Source organism: Lactuca virosa, chromosome 3 (genome assembly GCF_052849685.1).
Source record: "Lactuca virosa cultivar CGN04683 chromosome 3, Lactuca_virosa_CGN04683_v6, whole genome shotgun sequence".
NCBI classification, from domain to species: Eukaryota; Viridiplantae; Streptophyta; class Magnoliopsida; order Asterales; family Asteraceae; genus Lactuca; species Lactuca virosa.
The window spans coordinates 241424457-241436205 of record NC_136428.1 but is presented as its reverse complement, the minus strand read 5'-3'; the positions used below and the strand labels follow the sequence as shown (position 1 = coordinate 241436205).

The 11749-nt window shown below is 41.7% G+C and overlaps 1 long non-coding RNA gene across 1 annotated transcript; it reads left to right on the top strand.

Moving 5' to 3' along the window:
- The first annotated feature begins 832 nt into the window (after positions 1-832).
- Positions 833-2011, top strand: LOC145162886 (uncharacterized). Its single transcript, XR_013739411.1, has 3 exons — positions 833-876; positions 1612-1730; positions 1823-2011. It is a non-coding gene; the product is annotated as an uncharacterized LOC145162886 (long non-coding RNA).
- Positions 2012-11749: the final 9738 nt, after the last annotated feature.

The following is an 11749-nucleotide window of genomic DNA, read 5'->3' as shown; positions in this document are numbered from 1 at the left end:
TTTATTGTGGATATTTTTAAGAGGTGTACATACCAATCTTCTAGCTATTTCATAAACAACATGTTAATTTGTCCAAACAATCATGGTCCTACTTTGACTGATTAGATATGAAGAGGCTTCAACTGAGTTCAAGCCTTATAGACAAAAGGATGGGGCACTTCTTGCTATTGGAGCGCTGTGTGATAAATTGAAACAGACTGAACCATATAAATCCGAGCTCGAGCCCATGTTAGTGCAGCATGTTTTCCCCGAGTTTGCCAGTCCTGTTGGTCATCTCAGAGCAAAGGTGAGCTAAGTTTCATAATACTTTATTTTCTATTTTTTGTTTCCTTTCCTCTTCATTATATTATATTAATATTAATAAACAATAAAAGCAGAAACATAAACTGTCATAGAAATGAAGCAACATTGTATTGTTGTTTATGTATAAAAATTTTATTATATAACGAAAAAAAAGTTATTTAATGTTGTGTGTGTGTGTGTTGGTTGATGATTGATGGTCATTATCTTTTTGTATCCCTATTTGGTGGAAACTTTAAATCTAAAACATTATTTTCAAATGTTAGGCTGCGTGGGTTGCAGGACAATATGCCCATATAAGTTTCTCTGACCCAAATAATTTCCGCAAAGCACTACAAAGTGTCGTTGCTGGGATGCGTGACCCTGAGCTTCCAGTTCGTCTTGATTCTGTTTTTACATTGCGTTCTTTTGTTGAATCCTACAAAGGTAAAATGCACAACTAGTTTAACTGATCTTCTTTTATATTGTGCTTTCTTTCTTTCTTTCACACATATACAATTTAATAAGCTTGGAAAATATTTCTCTAATTTGCAGATCATAGCGAAATCAGGCCAATTCTTCCACACCTACTTGATGGTATCCTACTTTTGTTTCTTCCCATTACAACATTGTACCTTTCAGTTTTCACTGCTATATTTGGATAGATTTTGTATTTCCTGATAAGAAAATTATTGAATGTACAATGCGATAATTAGGTAAATTATATAAAGTACAATGTCTTAGAGCATCCACGGTAGTTTACCTTTCTTATTTTTTCCCCATAATATTTTCACCAACTTTATTTAAAACAACCTATATTTACATATCATCTCCAATGCAAAGCCTTTTTTTAAACAATTACATGTGTATCCGCATCTATTTGAAATATTGTTTAAAGACCCCTTATCCAATTTGTTGTTTTTGAACACATGCCATTTGATATTGATCATGTATATAGTTCTAATACAAAAAATGTTCAATTTTATTTTGCATATTTAACAAAATAGATTTATTAGTCAAATATAACAAAGTTTAAAAAATAACTGAAGTGGTTGGATAAAATACCAAAAAACATATTCCACTCCAATGGTCAACAAAGAATTGTTGAAATAGAAATAAGCTATAAAATAACCTTCCATTGGAGATGCTCATAACAGAAAGATTGGAAGTAGAATCCTGTATGTACTAAAAAGATATGAAAGTAGCTACGAACGTAGGATGTTATAATAAATAAATATATAAATGGAAGCATGTTGCTACATAGTCAGTCGTATATATGCAGAAAAAGAAGTTGTACTGATTCATGGCTTACAACACATGGTTTGTTTTCAGATTTTTTCAAGCTAATGGATGAAGTTGAGAACGAGGATCTGGTGTTTACACTTGAGACAATTGTTGACAAGTTTGGAGAGGAGATGGCACCCTATGCTATTGGCTTGTGCCAGAGTCTGGTGATGTGTTTTTCCAATTGAAAATGTGAAGTGGTGCAGTTGCTCCTTCCCATTATAACTTTTAACTTTTTGATGTGAATGTGATACTTCAGGCTGCTGCATTTTGGAAGTGTATCAATACTTCAGAGGCTGATGATGAAGCGGATGATCTTGGTGCTTTGGCAGCTGCGGGTTGTTTACTTGCCATTAGTACCATTCTTGAATCAGTGAGCGGGCTCCCTCACATTTTTGCTCACATTGAGCCGATTCTACTACCAATAATGCGTCGAATGCTTACAACTTATGGCCAAGGTAATATTATTTGTTGTAGAAAAAGGTTTTAATTACATTAGAAAATGCTGGGATTTTTACATCGGGTGGTTTGGTTAAAGACAAGGTAAAAACTAAAACTAAAATTCCTTGTTTGATATGTATATGTGCTTGTGTGTAGGCTGGTGTCAAAAAGCTTGCAAATGTTCACTTTTCCCTCATTTGACCACTCACATTTGGCACAAGTATGTGCAACTAACATTCCTTGTTTGATTCATCTATTAATTATATTAGCATATTAATTTTTTTACTTTTATTTGATCAGGTCACAAGAATTATCGGAGCAGGGGTTCATTAGTCTTAAAGAATTATGAAAGGCAAGATGCAACTCTACTTAGTTGGAATTTCATGTTTATCATCTTTTTGTATATCTTTTTAGTTTGTATAGCATTACTTTGCAGAATGTGTCCTTTGATATGCAATGTAGTATTAGGTTATATAGTTAGGGAAAACCTCTTAATAACAATGTACAATTAGATCCCCTTAATATCAATGTATTACAATTTTTCGACATGATGTTATTTGATGAAATTGATTGTTTTGGTATATATTTGTTTACATATTTTTGTATTATGCGTAAATGAGTATCGTAAAGACACGTCGTAAATGCATATCGTAAATGGTTATTGAAGTTTATAACACGAAAATGTGTGTCATCTTTATTTATGACAGGGGCTTCCTTGATACGCATTGTGTGTCATAAACACGCGTGTCGTAAGGTTATGACACGCAAATGCGTGTCGTCTTCCTTTATGACAGGGCCTTCCTTGATACGCATTGCGTGTCATAACTGTGCGTCGTAAATGCATGTCATAAACGTGCGTCGTAAATAGACGACGCGCAAAAGTGTGTCGTCTCTCGTTATGACAGGGCCTTCCTTGACGCGTATTTGCGCATCGTCTGAGTGTTTTACGACACGCATTGCGCGTCGTAAAATGTTGTTTTTCTTGTAGTGATGGGTGCAGTTTTGATGCAGAGGGATCATGTGATAGCTTACGCGTCGAGGCAGCTGAAGCCTCACGAGGATAACTATCTGACACATGATTTAGAGCTGGGGGCTGTGGTTTTCGCCCTCAAGATTTGGCGACATTACCTCTACGGGGCCCGTTGTACCATTTACACGGACCACAAGAGTTTGAGGTACCTCATGGATCAGCCGAATCTAAACATGAGGCAACGTCGGTGGTTGGATGTGGTGAAGGATTATGACTGTGAGATCCTTTACCACCCGGGCAAGGCGAATGTGGTGGCCGATGCCCTGAGCCGCAAGAAGGTGGTGGCACCGATTAGAGATATATGTTTGAGGATGACAGTGATTACTCCAATGTTGGAGCAGATTAGAAAGGCGTAGGTTGAGGGCCTGAAGGAAGAGCCCCAGAAGTGTGAGCGGATCGTAGGCCGGGTAGCCTCGTTTGATTATGGCAGCCGAGGGTTGTTGACCCTGCATGGGAGGGTCTGGGTTCCATACTGGGGCAGAGTACGACAGGTTCTGATGGATGAGGCCCATAAGTCGAGGGTCTCCATCCATCCAGGGGCGACGAAGATGTATCGAGATCTTCGCCCTGACTACTGGTGGCCCTGCATGAAGCGTGACGCCGCTTGGTATGTGGAGCGGTGTTTGACCTGCAGGAAGGTCAAGGCTGAGTACCAGAGACCACACGACAAGATGCAGCCGCTAGACATTCTCGTGTGGAAATGGGAGGATATCACCATGTATTTCTTTACCAAGCTTCCCAGACCACACGTGGAGTAGATTCGATTTGGGTCATCGTGGATCGGTTGACCAAGAGCGCTCATTTTACCCCGATACAGGAGAGCATATCGTCTGAAAAGCTGGACGAGATATATGTATGTGAGGTAGTGGCACGGAATGGAGTGTCTGTCTCGGTGGTGTCAGACCGAGATGTCTGTTTCACTTCCAAATTTTGGAAGCGGTTTCATGAGGAGATGAGTACTCTTCTCCACTTCAGCACCACTTTTCATCCTTAGACAGAAGGACAGAGCGAGAGGACGATACAGACTCTCGAGGACATGCTACTCGTATGTGTTTTTGATTTCGGTGGCAGTTGGGATACGTATCTTCCATTAGCGGAATTTTTGTATAACAATAGTTACCACGCCAGCATAGACCGACCTCCCTTCGAGATGCTCTACAAGAGGAAGTGTAGGACCCCAATCTGTTGGGGTGAGGTCGGTCAGAGAGTCATGGGGAGTACTGAGGTAGTACTCAAGACTACTGAGCGGATCCAGCAGGTTCGGAGCACGCTCCATACCGCTCAGAGTCGGCAGAAGAGCTATGCCGACAAGCGGCGTTCAAATTTAGAGTTTCAGGTGGGTGATATGGTCCTCCTGAAGGTGTCACCTTCGAAAGGTGTCATCCGGTTTCGGAAACGGGGCAAGCTGGGCCCCAGGTACATTAGTTCTTTCAGGGTTATAGCTCGGGTGGGTAGGGTGGCTTATCGGTCGGATCTACCGGCAGAGCTCAGTCAGATTCATAACACTTTCCATGTTTCCCAGTTGCGGAAGTACTTAGTGGATGATTCCGTGAGTGTGCCCTTTGAGGATATTCAGGTTGACGACAGCCTGAACTACATCGAGAGATCGGTGGCGATTCTGGATCGCAAGACAAAAACCTTGAGGAACAAGGTTGTTCAGTTAGTAAAGGTGCAGTGGCAGCACCGCAAGGGTTCGGAGTGGACATAGGAGCCCAAGGAGGAGATGAGGGAGCACTACCCAGAGTTGTTTTCAGATGAAGTAGACTTCGAGGACGAAGTCTAAGACAAGTGGGGGAGAATTGTAACGCCTGGTTCCTGGTATGCATTTAACTTATTTATTTATTCATTTTAAGAGAGGGACTCGACAAGTTGGTGGCCCTAACTCGTCGAGTAGAAGGCAGATTATGCGCGGGGTTTAACCTATTTACTCGACGAGTCAAGAGCCCTCGACTCAGCGAGTAGATCGGCCAGAATGAAACCCTAATTTCGGGGTTTTACACTCTATTTAAGCTCCTTAACCCCCACCCCTTGGCCTCATTTACAGCCTCCTTGTCCCAAACCCTAATCCACGAAACCCTAGAGCATCTTGTGAGTGTGTGAGCCATTTGTAAGCAATATTTTGTGTTCTTGAAGCTTGAAGAAGAAGAAGGAGTTAGAAGGCTCAAGAGGAAGAGAGTAGATCCAGAAACTACACTTCTTTGGCTACATTTTCTGGTAATCAAGTTTCTATCTTGATCTCTAGTTCATTAGATCTCCTTCTTCCCTTTTTATGAAGGTTTTGGCCCAAGAATGATAACCTTGGAGAATGGACAATCCAACTGGATAATCTTCCAAATCTAGGACCTAGAGGGGCTATTATGACATAAAGGTGCAAACTTTATGTCATTGGAGCCCCCATGCAAGACATAGAGTATCATATTGGCCTTTTTAGCCCAAAAGGCCATGCATGTGGGGAAAAGGTGGGAACTTTACGTGCCCAAGTAGTATTAGGGGTTTAGATCAGAGGTTGTAAGCTTTAGTTTGGTGTAAGGAACGCTTAAGGACCAAGTTCTAGGTCCTAAGGAATTAGGGTTTGAGCTAAACCCTTTAAGAAGTGGTATTAAGGGGTAAAGTCAGAAACTTTACCCTTAAAAGGACATTTTCAGAATTTTTGTGGAGTATGAAGCTTGGATCTGAAGTGTAAGGGCTTAATCCTTTAAGATAGCCCAAACAGACAGGGGAACTCGGCGAGTCCAGTAGACAGGGGAACTCGGGTGAGGCTCAATGATGGGCTGGGCCCGATGCCGAATAGGGTTAGATGCCAGGCGGGGCCCGATGCCGGGAAAGTCGATGCCAAGCTTAACTCGATGTAGCAGGGGCGGGGCCCAAGATATGTTTATGTGTTATGTGTATGGTATGTGGTAGTTAGGGAGACTCACTAAGCTTCGTGCTTACATTTTTCAGTTTTTGGTTTCAGGTACTTCCGCTAGTAACAAGAAGAGCTCGGTATGACTGCATGGCACACACCACTGTTTTTAGCCTAGGAGGATTCACTCTGATTTATGATATATGATTGTGATACATTGACAGAATTGATGTTGTTTTGAGATACATGTCTTATGGTTTTATCATGATATGGTTGGAATATTGTTTTCATAAATGATTTTAAAAAGAAATTTTTGGTCTATATTTTTGGGTTGTTTCAAGAGATGGACTGGCTGAGTAGATTCGGGGCTATGATCGATTGTGAGGCTCAGCGGGTGATAGTTTGAACCCCAAGTGGGGGAGAACTAGTTATTTATTGAGAGGGTAGCAGATTGGGATCAACCTTTTGTTATGCTGCCAGAGCTCGACAGTATATTCAGCACGGGTGTATGTGTTATCTTTATTATGTGGTTGATACCCGAGTTGGGAAGAATGTGTCGATTTCAGAGGTGCTAGTGGTTAGAGACTTTGCTGATGTGTTTCCGTAGGAGTTGCCTGGTGTGCCTCCGGAGAGGCTGGTCGAGTTCATGATCGATTTGGTTCCTACTACGGCCCTTATTGCTATGGCGTCGTACCATTTGGCACCACCTGAGATGCATGAATTGTCCTCTCAGCTTCAGGAGCTGCTGGGCAAGCAGTTTATTAAACCGAGCACTTCGTTGTGGGGAGCACCGATTTTGTTCGTAAAGAAGAAGGATGGTTCACACTGGATGTGCATTGATTGCCGAGAGTTGAACAAGTTAACGGTGAAGAACCGTTATCTCCTTCCGCAGATTGATGACCTCTTCGATTAGTTGTAGGGTGCGTCTTAGTTCTCCAAGATCGACTTGAGGTCAGGGTATCATCAGATGAGATTCAGAGAGGAGGATGTGGAGAATACCGTGTTCCAGACTCGTTATGGTCATTAAGAGTTCGTGGTGATGCCATTTGGGCTCACCAATGCGCCTGTGGCTTTTATGGATTTGATGAATCGGGTATGCAGGTCGATGCTCGATCGACCAGCCATTGTTTTTATTGATGATATCTTGGTGTATTCCAAGACCAGAGAGCAGCATGAGGAGCACCTTCGAGAGATTTTGGTAGTGTTGAGGCGAGAACGGTTGTATGCCAATTTCTCAAAGTGTGAGTTTTGGTTACAAGAGGTCTAGTTCCTGGGACATCTCGTTAACCAAAATGGGATTTTGGTCGATCCAGCCAAGATTGAGGTCGTGATGCAGTGGGAGGTTCTGAAGTCTCCCTCAAAGATCAGGAATTTCTTAGGTTTAGCGGGATATTATCGGAGGTTTAGTCAGGATTTCTCTAAGATTGCAGTACCCCTCACTCATCTAATGAGGAAGGGCGTGGATTTCCGATGGGGCCCTGAGCAGCAGGTGACATTTGAGACTCTGAGACAGATATTGTGTGAGGCCCAAGTGCTGACCCTCCCCGAGGGTATTGATGATTTTGTGGTGTTTTGTAACGCATCAATCACGGGTTTGGGCGCAGTGCTTATGCAGCGTGGGAGAGTTATTGTGTATGCTTCACGGCATGGACGTGTTTGGTTGCCAGATTTTGGTGGGGTTAGACAGAATGTGCTGGAGGAGGCACACAAGTCCATGTTTTCGATACACCCCGGAGCCACCAAGATGTACTGGGATTTGAGACTTAGCTACTGGTGGCCATGCATGAAGAGGGAGATAACATGGTATGTTGAGAGGTGCTTGACCAGTCGAATGGTCAAGGCCAAAAACCAGAGACCACATGGAAAGTTGCAACCACTGGAGGTTCCCATATGGAAGTGGGAACATATTACTATGGATTTCATCACTAATTTAGCCCGGACGGCTAAGGGGCACGATGCAATTTGGGTGATAGTAGATCAGTTGACCAAGAGTTCCCATTTATTAGCCATCCGTGATAGCTCATCGGCTGAGTAATTGACCGACTTGTACGTGCATGAGATCATTGCGACACGGTATTCCAGTCTCCATTGTATCTGATTGATATGTTAGGTTCACGTCTCGTTTCTGGCAGAAGTTCCATAAGGAATTGGGTACGAGATTGCATGTCAGCACTACTTATCATTCGTAGACGGACGGTCAGAGTGATCAGACCAGTCAGACACTTGAGGACATGCTGAGAGCTTGAGTCATTGATTTTGGTGGGATTTGGGACTCCTACCTTCCTTTAGCCGAGTTCTCGTACAACAACAGCTACCACGCCAGTATCGATGTGACACCTTTCGAGCTCCTCTATGTGAGGAAGTGTCGTACCCCAATATGTTGGGGAGAGGTTGGTCATAGAGTCATGGTAAGAACTGAAGTAGTTCTTCAGACGACAGAGCTCATCTAACAGATCAAGCAGAGACTTCAGACAGCTCAGAGTCGTTAGAAGAGTTATGCCGACAAGCGGCGATCCGAGTTGCAGTTCCAGGTCGGAGGCATGGTTTTACTGAAGGTATCACCCTAGAAGGGTGTAATGCGCTTCAGGAAGAGCGGAAAGTTAGGGCTCCAATATATTGGGCCATTTCGGGTGATAGCCAAGGTTATCAAGGTAGCATACAGATTGGATTTTCCTAGTGAACTCAGCTAGATCCACAACACCTTCTATGTGTCCCAGCTTCGGAAGTGTGTGGCTGATGAGTCAGCGTTCTTTCCTTTGGAGGTTGTTCAGGTTAATGATCGCTTGAATTACATTGAGAAGCCAGTGGAGATCTTGGATCGGAAGACGAAGGCTCTACGCAACAAGGTGGTATCGTTAGTCAAGGTTTAGTGGTCGCATCGGAAGGGTTCCAAATGGACATGGGAACCCAAGTCTGAGATACGGGAGCATTACCTGGAGTTGTTCACAGCAACGGACTTCGAGGACGAAGTCTAGTTCAAGTGGGGGAGAATTTTAACATCTCCTTGATGAGATATTTCCAAATTAAACCCTAAGTATGAAGATTTATTTTATTTAGCCCTTGTGTATGAGAAATGTTGCAAAATGGACCATAGTGGCATTTTTGTAATTATTATCCCAAGGTCACGTAAGTTGGACGTACCTAGCATACGCAGGGCGTACGTGCATGATTCCCAAACCCTAATTTTTAGGGTTTGTACCCTATCTAAACATCCTTAAGTCCCCAACCTACCTTCTTTCATCAGCCTCCAACTTGACTTCGTCCCCAAAAAAACCCTAATCCACTTTTGAGAACCATTGAGCTTTGTTTGTGTGTTTTGCTCACCTTGAAGGAGAGAGGAAGAAGAGAAGATCATCTTGGAGGAGTAGGACTCTTTGGATCCAAAATATAATCACCATTTGGCATCACTTAGAGATAAAAATCTTTGAACTTGATGAAGCTATGCATAAATCTAAGTTAGCTATGAAGTTTGTGTCCTTTTGGTCCCATTAGTTTTGTATTTTGAGTATGAGCTACTCCAGTACATTTAAGCTGTCCTTTCAGACGTTTTGAGGTGCTTAGAAGCATAAAAATACGGTCTTGATCATTTCTTCCCTTCCATGCATAGGTTACAAGGTCTTAATGGGTTAAGTAGTTAAGATGTTTAGTGTTAAGAACTTATTGGCCATGCAAGACCATAAAGTTGGAAACTTTATGGTCAAGGACGTCATTTGGGGCTTGAATCTGATTTTGAACGTAAGGACTTGATGTATTAAGCTCTTTATGAGAAAAGGGGTTGACCAGGTGTATACGTTGGGCGTACCAAATGGTACACTGCGCATATTGCGACATCCCCATTTTCACGGCCAGAAAAGACCGATTTTGTTTATGCTTTATAAAAAATTAGAGTACTCCTTTTAATAAAAATGTTGCGGAATTTGTGCCCAGTAAAACATGATAAATTCGTTATCAAAGCATTTCCGAAGAAATGTATTTTTATTCATTTTAAAACATTTGGGATGTCATCGTCAATACAGAAACATAAGCATAAACAGAACTTACATTCATTTACACTAGTGATCTACATCTCTTATAAATCTCTCAGTGTAATGTAACTTCATATAGACACCTGTGATACAGATAAACTGAGTGGGTCAGGTTGGGAAACCTGGTGAGTACATAGGGTTTTCAACCCACAATAATATAATTATTATGTTTAATCATCAAACAATTAACCCAATTACCCATCCTCAATATCTTCTTTATTCTTAGGGGTCTACCCTAAGAATCATTTATCCTACATTCGTTCAATCCGAAGTCCATTGCTTCCAGGGTTTATACGACGGGCACTAAGTTCATAGCTGTCAATGCTCGTTCGTAAAGCACTAATTCCATAGTTGCTAAAGTTCATTCATCGGGTACTAAATCCATAACTACCAGTGTTTATCTAATAGGTACTAAGTCCATAGCTGCCAACGTTTATCTAACAGGTACTAAGTCCATAGCTACCAACATTTATCTAACAGGTACTAAGTCCATAGCTACCAGTGTTTATCCAATAGGCACTAAGTCCATAGTTGTCGATGTTATTTATTAGGCACTAAGTCTATAGTTGCCAATGTTCACTCATATCATCTTTCATCTCTCATCATTCATCTACCCATGTTTTACCCAACATATTCATAAATATAAAATACATATACAGTTTAAATTATTTAAAACATGTATAAAATCGTTCATCCAGCATAGATAGCAAGTATATAGGTTATATGCACACATAGCACGTAATTTATATAAAATACTTCATATCTATGTGTAAGATGAAAGTAACTATGCACTCACAGCACGTAATTTATATTAGATACTTCATATCTATGTGTAAGATGAAAGGGACTATGCACTCACTTGTTAAAGTGATGATTCCAAACTCGGGCAGCGCTTCGCTTCTAACGATTCTATTTTCCTTCGACGAAACCTAGCATTATTATTGCTAAATTTTAGTCTAATATTTATTGCGACTAATTATTAGTCTAGATTTATCATTAACTCAAAGTCTACTTCATGATCTAACAAGTAAGGAACAACCAGGTAAGATCATATCGGAGGTAGGGTCCGTTTGGTATACGAAGTATACTGTTTGGAAATCCCATTTTAAACACCTCACTAAATCACAGCCTAGACATCATCCCCGTAAGTAGATCAATCAGTATAACGACTTGGAATCAGTGATAAATCATGTTTATAAGTTCATAATAACGATAATGAACTTAAACATAAGTTATACTTAAAGTAGGGTAAGCATAACTCATTTACAGCGAGTTTTTATTAAAAACCGGGCTTCGTTGGAGCAGCGTTTCCGAGCTGAAAAGCTCTTTTCTCGGAGCCTTCGGGAGCCTCGGGGCTTCCTTCGGGTGCTAGGGGGTTTTCCTAGGCTTTAGGGGGGTTTAGGGGGTTAGAGAGAGAGTTTAGAGAGAGAAAGTGGAGTTGGGAGGTGTGAAGAATGAGGGGAACCCGACACCTCTATTTATAGGCTGGAAATCACCAAAACTCATCGATTTGGCCTCCAACTCGTCGAGTTCAGTGCCAAATGTCACCATTCTGGTGGCAAAACGTGTGTGGCCTACATTGTGCCACGTCACCCCTTTTGCAGCAGCACCCTGCCGACTTCTAAACCCCGTAACTTTCGCATACGAGCTCCGTTTTGACGTTTTTTATATCCACGCGTAGGTAAAAACAAGATCTACAACTTTCATTTTGACTCCGTTGGATAATTCTTGACCAATCTTAAATTTAACAGTAGGAGGAGATTATACTGCTAAATGACCGCGAAAAATTCGTAACTCCTTCATACGGACTCCGTTTTCGTCTGTCTTTTTATCGTTGAGTTCCTA